This window comes from Mus caroli, unplaced genomic scaffold (assembly GCF_978045245.1).
Source record: "Mus caroli unplaced genomic scaffold, Mus_caroli_1 scaffold_5, whole genome shotgun sequence".
Lineage (NCBI taxonomy): Eukaryota > Metazoa > Chordata > Mammalia > Rodentia > Muridae > Mus > Mus caroli.
Genome location: NW_028227260.1, coordinates 27,423,665 through 27,436,538, shown reverse-complemented (window position 1 = coordinate 27,436,538; position 12,874 = coordinate 27,423,665). Strand labels below are relative to the sequence as shown.

The 12,874-nt window shown below is 38.6% G+C and overlaps 1 protein-coding gene across 3 annotated transcripts in view; it reads left to right on the top strand.

Moving 5' to 3' along the window:
• Window positions 1-12,874, top strand: part of Tmem164 (transmembrane protein 164) — a 149,083-nt gene that overhangs the window by 66,467 nt on the left and 69,742 nt on the right. The window lies entirely within an intron of this gene.

Below are 12,874 nucleotides of genomic sequence, written 5' to 3'. Positions count from 1 at the left end.
TGGATAGTTGAGAGTAGAGTAAATGGCTTTCTGATTTACTTAAGTCATTAGAGTATGAGGTAGGGGGAAAACTACCCCATTTGCTCCTGCAAACAGCTTCTCAGAATAGCCACTTAGTCTCTTGCCTTAGGTGAGTACCTTTCTTCTGGGTGACTTTTTACATTTTATGTGGACAGCTCCCACAGAAAAGGGCAATTTAATCTCAACTTCCCTCCCTTGCCTTTTCAAAATGAGCTCAGTTATTCAGTGTGATGGTTTTAAAGCAACATGCATTGATTTTATTTCATTAGGATGAAAGCGACAATTCTCATCAGAAAATAAACAGCACTTCCATCCTACCCTCAAGGGATAATTTTGGTTATTGCCTCTCTCTCTCTCTCTCTTTCTTCCTTTCTTTCTTAAGCAGAAATCATATTGTTTACTCATATTTTTACTACTTATTTTCTCAACTTAATTTACTTATTTTATACTCATACATATATGTAAATATGATTACTAGATTTCTTCATAGTGGTCCTTTGCAATTTCCTTTTTTAACTTGGTTCCTAGTTTACACCAGTCCTCTGCATATGAATCCAATGTGTATCTTTCTGCATCTTCCTCCATGTGCATGGGCAAGCTCATGTGGCTTGCAGAAGTTTTTATTAATTGTTTGAGTTAGTTCTTTAGTACCACCTGCTTTTTCATTCAACAATATTTCATGGAAATCTATCAAAGTCTACTGGCATGTCCTATATAAGAAGGGCTGCAAAATATTTCATAACTATACAACTTATCTTGGCATTTCCTCATTAATGACAATTTAGTTTCTGAGATAACCATTACTATGTACTAACCTTGTATATTGTCCCTTTCAGTTTATGTGTGTGTGTATATGTGAATGTCTTGCATAATTTTTCCTTTTTTATACAAATATTATTCTTATATAACTTCTGTATTTCCAGCTCTTTCTAAAGTTGCATTATCAAAGATGGATAGCCAGTTGTACTAGAACAGCACATTATATCCTCCCTGCTTTTTCCTGTAAACTGAACATCCATCATTGTCAGCTATTTAATGTTTTATGTACTAGTCTCGAGTTATTGATTCTCTGTTCTCTTTCGTCAGTTTGTGTGCCACGATTATATTCACTTGATTGCATTAGTTTAAAATTCATTTATTACATTCTTGTCAGTTTTTCCTACTTATGCATTTTAAAGCTTCCTTTTACTCGATATTCCATTCGAGTTCTACTAAGATTCTAATTAGACTCACGTTACATTGACTTGAACTTTTTAATTATGTAGTTCTTTTTAGCTAAGAAATTGTATTTCTTCGTATGTTCACATCTGATTTTGTGTTAATTAGATCTATTCTTTTCTTCTTATCTACTCTATGCTTTTTTATATACATTTCTCAAGAATTAATAGCTTTTTCCTGTTGGGACTTGAATAACTTCCTCATCTCCATTGCTAAGTGCTACTTGCTGTCAAGAAAAAAATGATTATTGATTTTTTTTTTTTTACAAATATTTAGCTTATGTTCAGCTATTACACAGATTCTCTTATTTCTGGTAAATTTCATTTTTCTTCTATCTTTTCAATACTTACATTTTTGTTGTATTTTGTAGGAATTCAGATAGCTAAAGAAAAATAATGTTGTTAGCCTTCTCTGACTAAAGATTTTCAAGTCGGAATATTTTCTTTGTTCCTTTTATATTTGCTGTTGACACTTGTTTATTTGGTTCTAAATTTTTCCTTTTTTTTTTGTATTTCCTCACATTTACTTATGAGTGTTGCTGTATTTTATTGGTATCTGGTGTCTGAAATTTTGGTTTTCCTCTAAGCGTTTTCGTTTTCTTCCTGAGCTGCACCCCTAGCTCTTGTTGATTTTTCCAATACAGTGAATTTTCTTGATAGACTTTCTGGTTTGGAGACACTTCTGTGTTACTGAAGTAAGCCTACTGATTCCAGTATGTTATTATTTTGATTCAGAGCTGAATCTGTTTATCTGTATTTTATTTAGAATGTTTTAACTATTCATAAGTGAGATTGAAGATTAATGTGGTTTTTTATTAGATTTGAAGATTTAATATAAGATGGGTAACATATAGAAAAAGTTTCTTCTTTGACTTTGGTCTCTGTAATATTTTAGTTACACTTAGAACTTGTATTCTTTGAAGGTTTGGTGAATTACTTATAAAGCTCATCTTTTTTCATTACGGTAGACCCCAAATTACATTTTCAATGTCTTTTATAGGAACCAAATCTAGTCAAATCTTTTTGCTTTAATTGTGGTCATTTGTGTTGGTTAGGGAACCATCTGCCTGTTCTTTATCTTCGTATTTGTTGCCATAAGTTTCGGTATGTAGTACTCATGATCATTTGAAGAATGTGTCTTCATGTCGTCATGCTTTGTTGGTTGAACTTAATCTTGTATGATTTCTGTGAGCTTGGCCGTATTTAAATTTGTTCAGCAAGTACATTATCAATATTTTTTTATTGTTACGTAGAATAAAGTCTTGGATTTTTTTCATCCTTCCTATCTTCCTATAAGTGTTAAGACTACAACTATGTTATTCCACAGTTCAAACCCCTCAGTGTATACAGATAGGCTCTGCTGTAGGCTCACTAACAAGCCCTCTCTCTTATTTCTTATTTCTCCACTGGTGCTTTGCTATACCAGTCCTTTGTAAGTCTGCTACCTTCCCAGCTAAACAGAGCATGGCCTGTTCTTTGCAGAGATATGCCTGGTCACTGCTTGAAAAGGGTTATGATGCGTACAGCAAGCTGCATAGTTCCACGCTGGGCTGGGGCTGACATTTCTTTTGGTGATGAAGAGGGGACAGGATTCTCCATGGGGGTTTGACGGTCTATTTCACAGGGGAGAACGAAAGCTTGCTAGTGTGCCAGCTGGGTTCTGACCATGTCATTTTTGCGCACCTTTGCTGACATGTGACTTGCTAAGTGCTGCTACTGGAGCCTGCTGCTAGAAAGGCTGCCTCAGCAGAAACCCTGTGTCTGAGATGTTGTGCTAGAATTAGCAGGGTTTCTACGTGGCTCACCACACAGCAACCTTGGGCAAGGTGGACCACACTATGCCGCTATTGATTCTTGATGGCCTTGGGCTCACAGAAATCTGCTTGCCTCAACATCCTAGTTACTGGGATTTAAAACATGTACCACATACCCCATGCCTTTGAAGTTGTTGCTAAACAACAATTTTGCTTTTTTTTTTTAGTCATGTTGATTACTCCTTTCAGACCATGACTATTTCATATGTATGTATGTATGTATGTAAGTATATGAGACAGGGTCTTACCCCATAGCCCAGACTGGCTTGAAATTGACTGTGTATCCCAGTACAGCCTGGAGTTCTCAATTCTCCTGTTTCATTCTTCCAAATACATCGCCACAGCCAGCTTTCTTCCTGTATTTTTATGCCTGAAAAGATATTTCCTCATTGTAAGATTAGTTGTACAACCCAATGCTATACTTTTATTCTCTTCTTTATTTATTGTTCATTTGTTAGCACAGAGAATCTTGTGTTAGTAGACACTGGACTTTCCCTTGATCTTTCTGATTATATCTTTCCAGTGCTAGGATTGGAGGGATATGCCATTACACCCAGCAATGTTTCCTCTTAAGGTCCTTTACCACAAATCACTCTTTAATAAAGTATGATCTCCTACGTGTTAGGAATTAGCTCAGGGGACTGTTTTACTATTCTGTTCATCTCTTGGGTTTTAAACCAGCTTCATCATCTTTTTAACCCCATTCTTTTTATTATTTTATTTTATGTGCATAGGAATTTTGCCTTAATGTATGTCTGTGCACGACAAGGGTGCTCGGTGTCCATGGAAGCCAGAAGAAGGTGTCAGATTCCCTGCAACCATAGTTATAGACAATTTTGAGGTACCATATGGGTGCTGGGAATTGAACCCAGCGTTTCAACAAGAGCAGCCAGCACTTTTCACTGCTGAGCTAGCTCTCTAGGCCCATAAGAAGTTTCTTGATGGGAAGAGTAGCACGGAGTATCATGGCTGGGCAAAGGCTAAAGCCCAGCTTTATGGTATTTACTTGTAACAGCAGATAGGTAGACCAGATTTCTCTTTGCCTTCTCAGTCTGCTCTGCTGCCTACAGTTGTTTGTCTTAGCCACTCTCAGTTGCTCTTCTCAGGTTCTCCTCCCAATCTGCCAGGATTTTTTTTCTGCATTTACTTGAGTGCTACAATTGCATGGATATCATCACAATGTTGAATCTTTTCAGCCAGGATAAAATATGAATCATTCTTAATTTCTTGAAATCTTCTTTTATATTCTGCAGTGTGTATGCGCATCTGCGTGCATGCATTTTTTTTTTGTGTGTGTGTGTGTTTCCTACATATTTCTCAACAAGGTCATTTTAAAACAGTTTGTAGTTTATGTACTTTTATTATAACTTCTGTTAATACTCATGATACGTGGGAAAAGATTTCTAGTTTGTTTTCTATTGGGGCATTATACTTAATTCTTATTTATGTAATAATTCTTCAGATCTTAACCCTTGGATCATTGTGGAAATATCAATTTCTAAATGGTAAATGTAACTCCTTTTAAAGAGAGAATGTTTTTTTTTTCTTTTGGCTCAAGCTCAGTTGTATTTGCTACGGTTTCTGGCATCGTTTTAAATAATACTAATACTGGCATGGCTCCTTATCTTGCTTCTGATTTTAGTGGAAATATTTCTGATGTTCCATTTACTTGGAGATTTTTAGATTTGACATTAATCGACTCAACGTTGGATAGTATTGGCTTAGGTTAGATGTTATAATATGATAAAGAAATTCTTTTGTTCTTGAGTCCACTTAAACAACAGGATTTTATCTATCTTACCTATCTATCTATCTGTCAATCATCTATTATACTGCTAGGGCTAGAACCCAGGGCTTTTGGACATGCAAAGCTAGCATGCTCCTGATGAATTGCATTCCATCCGCAGCACATAGGTGGCTGTTGAGTGTAGCCAATGCTTTCTGGGTAGAAGATGTGCTTTTTCTCTGTGACCTCCTCATTTGGTATATTATAGTGACAGAGTTCCTAATTGCAACCTTTGCAGGACTGCTGATGTAACCTCTTCATTTATGTGCTTGCAAGAGAGTCAGATCTGGCTTCTTTCCTATGAATTGGATTTTACTCTGTCACCCCTGCTATGATACTTAACTCCTTGTCATTCTTCCCTGCTTTTTGCAGACTTCTCTTTTTGCCACAGCTTGTTGTTTTTCCTTCCCACTGTGCCTTTTCAAAATCCCTGCTTCCTAGAGTCCAGGTTTCCTTGCGTACTATTCATGATGCACTCAGGTTTTAAAAATCCTTTCTGGTTCGTACACTAAATTCGGATGTTTATGCTTCTCCAAGTCTTCAGAATGATATGCATTTCCCCCTGTGCTTCCAGACATTTTTTATAGGAACCGCGCTGGCTCTTTTGTATGTCTATGCATATTCAAAGGAGGATCTGTTATTCGTCAAAGCCAGATTGTGTATACTGCCTTTAAATAGTTTTATATTCTCTATGGGATTGGTTAGGACCACTTCACAGCTCCATTCTTTGCTGGCAGGTTGATGAACACAGCTTTGGCATGCTTCTCACTGTCTAGTAACTATTCAGATGATCTACCCTTAATCTCTCAGATGCTCTGCACACACACACACACACACACACACACACACACACACAAATGTGTGTAAAAATTCATAGGCTCCCACAGGTGTAACTCCCAGGTTTTTCTTTGTGACATGTTGCCTTCTCAGTATTCAGTTGGCTAGCACCAATCACATCGTGTTCTATGGGTTTGATCTTGGAGAATTGATTGGAGCTTCTAAACAGATGGAGCTGGCAGCTTCCAGACATCACTGATTATTACCTGCAAGCAGTAGACATGCTGGGGAGGCACAGCTTTCCGATTTGCTGATCACTAAATGAACTTTCGGTTTGCCAGCCATGAGGCTGATCAGAGAAGACTGATTTAGTAGCATCTCCCTACTTTCTTCAAGCCAGGTTTCTGCATGACTTGGCCACAGAATCCTCCCCTACCCCTCTTTAGCATCACCCATATTGCTGATGAAGATTTTTTTTTTTTTTTTTTTTTTTGTAGATTCTGGGTATCACTCTGTTTGGCTATCAGTTTTTACTGTTTGGGGGAATTGGATCTTTTTTGGTACTATAGAGATATTTGAGAAGTTGGGAGAGGCTGTGTTAGTGCTTGTTAGCCATGAATTATTTTAAAGTAGAAACTTAGGGTATATTTTGGTTTGGGGTGACTTTTTTTAAAAAAATAGAACAAAGGGCTAAATATCAACACTTGAGACCTTAGAGCCTCATGACATAGATCAATACAATTTCTGACCTTGAACAACTTTTTTGATGGTGAGAAAGGCGCCTAGAAACATGTAAAGAAATAAATATGGCTATGTTCCAGTAAAGTTTAGTTATATAAACAGGAGGAACAGATGCAAGAGTTGCAGGGGTCACTGGTGGTAACAGTGGTCCAGTGCCATTACTCTTAATGCTGACTTGTATAAGAAAAAGCTAATATTGGGGATTCATGGTAGATATCTTATTATACCACCTAAAGCAAGAGTAGAACCATAATTTGCTGACCCTAACGTTAGAAGAATTAGGTCTAGCATACAGAATTCCACACTTGAAGGCCAGAATGAGTTTTGGACTGTATAACAGAAGAGTAGCCCTGTTAATCAGATGGTAGTAGGTGATTTCTTGTCTACTTCAAATGAATACCACGATGATGGATAAGGGGTTCTTGAGGGATAAGCCAAAGGTGCTCCTGGTGACACCAGCCTATGATCGTTAAAGCTGGAGTTAGTCTTCCTGTCTTCTGATATAAGCCTCAGAACAGGGATTTCTCCTTGAGAAACTTGTGGTACTGCTACAGTCTTCCTATCACAGGCAGGCATCTTAAAACACAAACAAAAGCCTTTGAGATGTCTCAGTGGGTAAAGGCACTTGCTGAACAAGCTTCACAGCCTGAGTTCAATATCCAGAACTCACACCAAGGTGGAAAGGAAGAACTGATTCTACAGAGTTGTTCTCTGGCCTCCAAACATACACCATGACAAGCATGCATGCCATCTCATTCCACTCCCCAATACTTAAAGTATTTTTATAAAAAACCTCGGACCCTCCTTCTTGATTGGTAATAATACTTTCTGTATATGATCCCATCCCTTCTCTAGGCAGGAAAACCCTAGTTCTTAAGTTACTGACCATAATTGATACAAGAACACTAGATAAAAGAACAGACACTGGCTGGGACCTGTTTTTGTAAGCTCAAGGTGAAGTCTCGCTTGTAAGCTGGAGACCTGGGCCCTCTGCATCTGGAAATAGCCAGCCCTTCAGAGCTGACTGCTTTTTTCTTGAAGCCGTACAAAGGATATTCTCAACCTCTCAGCTCCAAGTCTTTGCTGCCCCTGTTTGATTAACAACTATGAACAGCCTACATTTCTGCTGCATTCTCCAGCTGTCCAGGAGTTAAAAGTTGGGGAAACAGGGCTCTGGTGTGTTTAATGTTGTTCCTGGAACACGGAAGATCCAGGTGTATTTTCCTCTACCCTTGTGATGTTGGAGGAAGGCTAAGATCTCTCTCAGGGCTAGGAGCCAAAGACGTCATCAGGAACTCCTGTGAATGTAAGCAGCCTGGAACCATATAGCAGCTTCTGAGCTCTCTGTCTCTCTTGGGTGTGTTAGCTAGGCTAAAGGTGCTCTTATCATCACATGGTAGAAAGTTTTTACACCCTTTCCTGATCGCTGAAGCCTATTGCCACAGATGGATGTCATTTTCAGCTTGTTTTTTGTTGCCCTGGTTTCCATCCATCCATCCATCACTTGATTTTGTATAGTTTGGCCACCAATACATGGGCTCAGGTGATGCGCCCCGCCCCCCAACCTCCCCAGTTGCTGGGACATATGGGATTGTGTTTGTTACCTTGGTCAGCTGGTTGCTCTATTTAGAAGGTTTCACAATGGGCTTGGGGCTTCTTAGGGAAACTGGCCATGTAGAACCCGCTCTTTCTCTTGGGATATCTTGATGGAATTCATGTCATGGATGGAAAGGGGAATGGCAGCTAAGAGTTTCCCAGCTTTGGTTTATGATCTGACAGTTTCCTTGCATTGTGAGGACTCACTCTTTAATGTGAGGGGCTATCCAGATGTGCACCAAGAGTGGGGGCAGCTCAAGCCCTACATGTGTGAGCTGTGAAGTTTGGATGGCTACAGACTCATCCGCCCTGTGTAGGAAAAGTAGCAGGAGGCTTACCAACATCCTCTGCTTCTGGAAGCCTATGTATGGTACATCCCCCTGCCCGGCTCTGCAACTCTGAAAGCTGCTCATTTTCCTGAGCACAGGGGAAGCAGACAAGCTGTGATGTGAGTGTGATTATCTGGCCCTGAGGATCTGCTGACTCAGTCTGAGGAGGCTTTTGAATGAGAGGAGATGAAATTTCAGCTGTGCCACAGGGAGCAGAGGTGCACTGCTGAGTGGAGAGAGGACGATAGGCCAGGTGTGAGTCAAGGTAGGTGAGGCACGTGTGGGGGTGGGTGAGGATTAGAAGTAGAACAGCCTGACATGTGATCATGGATGGCATTGCAAGACTGAGACCCCGTTGACCTTTGGGCCACATGGCATTAGGATAATTCTGTAATCTGGTGGAACTCTCTTTTCTAGATCCCACCTATATTTTATTGTACTCTCTGAATTGATTGTTTTTGAAGCCGTAATATAAGTATTAAATTTTGAATAGCATGCCTTCCTTCGGTAAGCCTCATGTATCTATAACTGCTCTGAGACGGTGAGATGGATTTGTGTTGAACCTGTTGCCTGTCTTTCTTCCTTTCTTTCTCTTCCTCTCTCTCTTCCCCCTCTCTCTCCTCTTTTTCCCTCTCTCTTTCTTTCTTCCTTTCCTTTCCTTTCCTTTCCTTTCCTTTCCTTTCCTTTCCTTTCCTTTCCTTTCCTTTCCTTTCCTTTCCTTTCCTTTCCTTTCCTTTCCTTTCCTTTCCTTTCCTTTCCTTTCCTTTCCTTCATCCCTTCCTTCTTTGCCTCCACTCTGCCTCTCTCTGTCTTTCTGTGACTCTATCTTTCTGTGACTCTGTTTCTCTGTTTGTTTCTCTGTCTGTTTCTCTGTCTGTCTCTTTGTCTGTCTATCTCTGTCTCTGTCTCTCTCTCTCTCTCTGTATTAAAGAGTGAACCTAGGGTCTCATGCTTTAGAGACAGGCATTTCACCACCAAGCTGTAGTCACAGCCCCAACCTGTTATACCTTAACGTATTAGCATTGTTTTTCCCTGTGCTCATCAGAAGAGCTTCTGTGGAAGCCGAGAGATTTGGAACTGTAGCTCAGCTTGGAGTCAGAGATAGTGTTTAAAAGGAGCAGCTTTTAAACACTTGCCATGGAGGTGGCTGATTTGGAGCTTAGCTTTGGACTCATTACGGAGAATGGTGTTTAGAAGACAGCCTCTGCCCTGTGCAGCATAATTAAGACTTGGCCTCTGCAAGGGAGAAGAAGCTGTACAGATGAATACCATGCATTTAATGTGGAAGGAGACTAGACACCTAGAAGATTCCTAAGAAAATTTCAGGGAAACCATTTCCTCTTTGGTGTGATACTCGGGTACCTGTTTTCCAAAGACCTAATTAATTGTCCGGAGCCTACTTATATTCACAATACATTCTTTCCTTAATGTTTTGAGGCGTGAGAGACCTTTCCAGTTGATTATAAGACTCTTTTCCCCTCCCTTGTCCACAACATAAACTATTTTCTTCTCCACATATGCATTTTCAGTGTTGTCTTCTGGCAAGTTCTTTGTGCTTAGAGATTGTTTCTTTTTCTTCTTTTTCTTTCTTCTGTGTAGCTATGCTTTAAAACACAAAAGATGATGGGTATGCATCATATTTAGGAAAAGAAAAGGCTATCACTTAGAAAACTTATCCCATATTGTGAAAGCAAAGTGTGGACTCTTTTCTGTTATGTATTTGAAAAAAGGACAATACAGATTAATAAGATTTGGGTAAAGTGTGTTGAAAGAATGAAAAAGTGGAGATGTTCCTTTTTTTTTTTTTTAGAAAAGTAGTGTGTTCTTATTGTATAGAAAATTTTAACATTTCATAAATAAATAAAATTGTAAGAGTGACAGATAATTCCTGTTAGTAGGATGATATAATTTTCTTCCAGTTTTTGTCATGCATCCACTCAAAAATCATGATTATTCTCTGTATGCTTTGTAATGTTTTAAAAGCTAATAGACTAGACGTGGTGGTACATGCCTAGAACACCAACCCAGGAGGTGAAATCAGGGAGATCAGGTTATATAGCAAGTTCAAAACTAGCCCTGTCACAAACAAACAAACAAACAAACAAGGAAAACAAAACAAATGTTAGTAACCACAATTAGTTCTATATTTTAGTAAATATACTATAGTTGTTTCCCTATCTTATTAAAGCTTCTCTAGAAATTATTTCTAATGGCCATATAACTATCTATTATTTGGATAAATAATGTATCATAATAGAGTATAGTTAATATAATGAGTGTCTACACAGCATCCTGTTAATTCAGCATTTATCTTCTTGGCTAGGTAGATAGTGAAGGAGTCTTGGGTAATGCAGTGACCTTTCATGACCAGGACTGTATGTGTGCTTCTGGTCTTTGCTTTTTGATCCTGAATGAAGATGAAAGCCTCAGCTTCCGTTCCTTCATTTGTGAAGAATGTATTAATGTGACTCACTCCTTGAATGCTGGAAACAATTAGAGCTGACCTCTAAAAGCCTTTTAGCATGGACTAAGTACTGAAGAAGTGTTACTGATAATACATAGCATTATCCTTGTCTTTAGCCTCCACCACCTCACTTTAGACTTTGAGAATGAAAATTGCTTTCATTTAGATAAGTACAATTTCAGAATGGAAATTACTTTCAGCTAAGGAGCCTTTTTACTAAAAGAGTAAGTTTGAACATTTTCCAGATGGAAGCTTATGTCAATTTCATAAGAGGGGGAAATGTTCTGGAACCTTTGCACTTAGATATCCCCCCATTTGGTTCAGAATAAGGTAGTGGGGAACCCACTGGCTGCAAGCAGGGGAATGGTCTTTGTACCCACAGGAAAAGCCACCTAAACTTTTCTCCTGTACCTATCAACCTTTTAAAAAATCTTCATGTGTGGCTTTTTTTTTTATGTTCCAAATTTCATTCTGAAAAATTTTGAAACTTTCAAAGAAGTTTACCATAACAGAATGAACACGTGCAAGTCCTGACTGATATTTAGCATTTGTTATGCTTTTTGATGTGAATCCTAACATACAGATCAATGTAGCATTCCTCACTATATGATAGGCATGTACTGTGGGACCTAACATAGCTGACCAAAATGGTGTGCCCTCAGATGCTGAGCTTAGTGAAACAGAAGGCCAGTGTAGAAGGTCCCTGGAGTCTCTTACAATAGAAATAGGTCTATTTTATCTGTAATACAAATTGTAGAAAGTAAATCTCAACATATGTGATCAATGGGAAAACAAGAAATTTGTATTTTTGAATATGATAATGGAAAAATATCCTGTGAACCAAAAAATATAGAACCAATTTAAGTGTCCTTAATTTAAAAAAAATGGCATACACATATCATGGGAAACCACTCAGTCTGATACAGCCAGCAACACATTTTGTTTTTCTCAAAAGGCCACATGCAGATGAGGTGGATCTGCATGTATGGACAGCCATAATTAGAGTAAGCTGTGTTGAATAAAAATGTAACTTGCAAGAACTATTATCATACAATATTTGTCATTCTACATAAATAACCAAAGCATAAAACAACACGGTATATAGTTTGTGGGAACATACAAATGTAAAAAATATATACAATATAATAAAAAGGGTTTTCAGATTGCAGTTCTTGTAGGTAGGAGTGTGACAGACAAGACTATTCAGAAAGGGTATAGAGATAGCAATTACTGTTTTGTATTTTCTACCAGGTGTAGCTAGAAAAGAAGCTGAAGAGAACAAAGTAATTTATTTAAAGGATCTAGTATTCCAAGTAGAGTCACATGGAAAAAATGTGAAGATGAAGCAGTCAAGAAGAAGGCAGAGGCAAAGGGAATGTTTAGGCCAGTTGTCTTTGGGAAGGGAAGATAAGGCAGGGCTGGGTAAAGGGTTCATGATTGACTAGTTTGAATCCTTTCTGTAAGCTCTAACTGTAGGGGTAGATTTTATTTGCATGGCACCTGGTCCTCAAATGGCTAAGGTGGAGGAGCATACATAGAGGAAACAGCTTTGGACTGGTTATGTTCCAGTACAAAGACTTGCCCACAACTGAGCCCTGTGTTTCGAAGTCCGATCCTCTAAAGGGGCATACATTCCCTAGTCAGAAACATAATGGAGAGTGTGTGTGTGTGTTTGTAGAAATCAGGGCTGCATATACACATACATAAATAATTAAAATATTTTAAAAACTCAGTCCTTCGTGACTATAATCCAAATAGCAACTAATGAAGCAATGATACAGGACGTAGGTAATACTCATGCCATGAGTGAAGACGAGTACAGTGGCAAAAATGTAGGTTGGAATCTTGACTGACCCATGTGATATTGGGCGAGTTGTCAGTTATTTGAAGTTTTGGTTTTCTCAGGTATGAAATGAAGATGATGACCATTATAATAAAAAACATGGTAAACAGGGCATGGTGGTGTACACCTTTAATTCCAACACTTGAGAGGAAGAGGCAGGTGGATCTTTATGCTTTCAAAGCTAGCCTAGTCTACATAGTAAGACAGCCAGAACTATATTGTAAGGCGTTGTCTGGGAAAACCAAACCAAAACAAAAACCTAGGAGGGTTGAATTAGAGGGTATAT